This window comes from Cyclopterus lumpus, chromosome 5 (assembly GCF_009769545.1).
Source record: "Cyclopterus lumpus isolate fCycLum1 chromosome 5, fCycLum1.pri, whole genome shotgun sequence".
Taxonomy (NCBI): domain Eukaryota; kingdom Metazoa; phylum Chordata; class Actinopteri; order Perciformes; family Cyclopteridae; genus Cyclopterus; species Cyclopterus lumpus.
Genome location: NC_046970.1, coordinates 21,339,993 through 21,343,653, shown reverse-complemented (window position 1 = coordinate 21,343,653; position 3,661 = coordinate 21,339,993).

The following is a 3,661-nucleotide window of genomic DNA, read 5'->3' as shown; positions in this document are numbered from 1 at the left end:
CTTCCCTTCACTGGTTGCAAAAAAAAAAAAAAACAAGATGGCGACGGCTAAAATGCTGAACTCCAGGCTTCAAAACTGCTATCCACAAACCGCTTTGTGTGGCGTCACCATGACTACGTTCACTTCTCATATACAGTCTATGGTCATATGGTGTCGGAAAGGGGATACGATGATGGCGTTTCGGACGGACATGGATGTAAACTGCAGCGTGACTGGTCGGCAGAGGCATACAAACACCAGGCGATAATTGCACTTTCCTTATAAATATACTGACAGTGAATTATTTGTGTGTCTCCAAAGAAGGCCCAGAGCTGAATTCATGTAAAGCATAATGAGACTGGAAATAAGGAATGTCATTCATCTATAGGTCACTACTTTGGCTTTCTTTGACATTTTGCAGTCGTGAAAATTTGTATGAATAAACAATGCCAACTGTAATTATTACTACGATTCCTCGATTTTAAATTTCACTGAACTGGCCAAATGAATTCAAGATATTCCATAAAACGAGGTTGAAAAGACCTCACTAATCAGTGCTGGCCTCAAAGAATTCTTGTGGTCTGGGAACTGTGTCCCAGTGTGGTTGGCTTATGGCTGACTGCAGGCAAAGATCTTAAGTATTTTTCAAGCTGCCTTTTCACCATCGTATTGTTTCTGAAAGGGAAGTCTATGAGGTAACCACGATCCTCCCAGGATGCTTGTGTCTCTGCTTTCTGCATTTCTGCAGATGCTTACAAAAATAAAGTATAACGGATAAATACAGAGAGTTATATTCTACTTACATTTAGAGTTTATGTGACAGAATGATTTGTTACATTGTCCTTTTTCAGCTGTTTTTCCTCAGCATGAGCCATATTTGACCTCTTTTACGAGGTTTTACACAGTTTGGTCAAATGAAAATCAATTAAAAAAAAGTCTTGAAATGTGATTTGTACTTTTAACTTTATTTGGAAAAATAATATCAAGCATTAATCAAATATCTACCTTGTTCTCAAGGCCACATACGTCTGTATAATTATTCATTGTGTAATTACACCGAAGCTGTGCAGCCAAGAAGCTGTTTTATTTCATCGAGATATATTTGTGGTGATAGATAGCCTCGATATCTCGCACAGCCTCCTCTTCTTGGTTGTTGGAGGTGGAGGATTATTAATGCTTCCTTTCCTTTCATGCAACAGGAATAAAAAAGATCAAAGGCGAGTAGATCATATTCTACAACGTGAAATTTATGGACGTCACCGAACTCAAACGAGAGTTTGACAGCCATCCACAAGTCTAGCTGCTAATTTTAGCTGAGAGGGTATTGGTGATGGCGGACCCTTTGCAGCAAGGTCATGGTGTTAGAACTCAACAGTGAAACTGAGCACTCATCAGCAGCTCAAGTGATCCATGTCAGTCCTCACAGACCACACGGCGGGATCGCTCCCAATGACTAACAACATACGCCTCAGGGTTAGTTTAATCATTATCTGCACCAGGGTAGAACATTGTAGAATGTTTTCATCTTTCCCCCGATTTTTAATTTTTAATTTAAAAAAAAGGGATTTACTTTCACAGTCTCACAATTTTATTTGCACCCTCGATTTGGTTTTCGTGGTGAAAACCTTGGGAGCAATTCTGCCTTTTTGCCCCTGATTATTTCTGAAGCGGACTTCTACTGATACTCGCACCCCAAAAGACAAAAATCATAGAAATGTGAGTAAATCAATCAATCAATTGAATCAGAGCTGCAACGATTAGTAAGTTGAGTATTTCTCAAGAATAGAAACGGCAAACACTCTCAAGTTCCTGCTTATTTTTTTCTTGCATTACAGTAAACTTTTTGGTTAACAATTGTTTTCCTTGGCCATCATTTTCTTAATCCTTAATCGTCAAACAAAAAAAAAGAAGGAAAACCCGGTTATCATTTCCAACAGCACGAGGTGACGACTCTGAAAAAAGAAAGATATTCACTTTCTTTTCATGCACGACAAAAGGAGAGAATTACACATTCGCATTTGAGAAGCAGAACATATTGAATTATCAAATGAGTTGCAAATCATTTTTTTGTATGTCACCTTAGCCTCTTTTTTATCAAGGCCCAGATATCAGGCCATATCGCCATTTAACTGAGCATTCTTGTCAAGTAACAATAAAATTGGTACATTATTTCAGTTTTAACTTTCATTCTCCTGCTGCCAGCAGCCCACTTGTTGCTACAAATTAAAAAAAACTGAAACATCTTCAGGCACAAAGAGCCATGAACATCATCACCAGTCTAACCCTTAAACACACATTTCTTTCTCAGCCTTGGGAGCAACAGATGCCCTTTGTGCGGCCTGGTGTAAAAAATGTATTTCAGGCAGCCCAAAGTATTTCATTAATGAATGCACAGGTGCCGTGGGGGCAACAGCTCCAGTAGAGCCGGGGGGCAACAAATCAACGACTGGTGGCACAGTGAAGGAGTGAGGGAGTGAGGGAGGGGTTCGGCCGCTCCATTGTTTATCTCCAATTATAGAACAGAAAACACTGCAAGGCTCCTCGGCACTGCGAGCCGTGGAGCGAGTGCGTGTTCAGTGTGACGTGCCGATCCTGACGACCTCCCCGGGGCTCCGGGCGCTCGTTCAAGTGAGGTGCTGCGAAAAAAAAGAGAGGCTCCTCGCCGAGAGAGGGGCCTGAATTCCAGACATGTCCTTATTAAGAAAGGGCTGCGAGTGCTCACTGTTTCTCCTCCTGCCTCCCTTGTGTCAACCCAACGCCCTCCCTCCTCTGCCACCCCCCTCCAAACCACCCCCCACCACAGTGCTCAGAACGTCTCTACCCAAATAAGGACAGGAGACCAGGGGATGCGTGTATGGGAGGAGTGGGTGGGAGGGTGGGTTGGTTGGCTGGTTGGTTGGTTTGAGAGCAGAAAGGGGGGTGGGAGTGAGGGGGGTGGGGAGTGGGGGGGTGTTGTCCAATTTAGGCGTCCACTTTGGGGTCTGGAAAACAGTGGGATTGTTCCAGCTGGAATGCAACATCAGCAGTGAGCACGCTCAGAGCTCAGACTAGAGGCAGGGCATTGTCAGCGGAGCCGGCTTTTCTTTTTTTTTCTCTTTTTCAATACATCCTCTCGTGGAGTCACAGGATTTAAAATCTGGACGATCGTCACGATGCAATTGAGCGGTAAATAAAGTTACAAAGACAGTTTTATGGACTCCAGTGCAACGGCGTGTTTTTGACTCCTGATTGGAGGCCGTTGGGGATTCGGTTCTCTTTGTGAAAAGAAGAGCTGTTGTCATTCACATGTTGATTACATTAAAACAGCTGTTATAAATATACTGTATTGTCACTTTGAGCCAAGTGTGGGTGAGAAACTCACAACAGAGTAAATAAAGACTCGCGCAACAAAATAAACCGCAGATACATTGAGTGAACACAGACAGTCAGTTTTTCCAGCTTCTCAAATGGAGGATTTCCTGCTTCTCTCCTCATTGATATGTTTGATAACACATTGACTATCTTTAAGGTTTTGGGGCCGATGGTGAAATACAACATTTAAAAAAAAAAAAGACACTGATGACACCGTTTTTCATACAAACCCAAATGAGTTTAAATCGAGAAAAATCAACTGTTAGCTGCAGACGTCGTCTCCCAGATGGGAGGGTTTACTGAAGGGATCTCGATCGAATGACACGCTGTT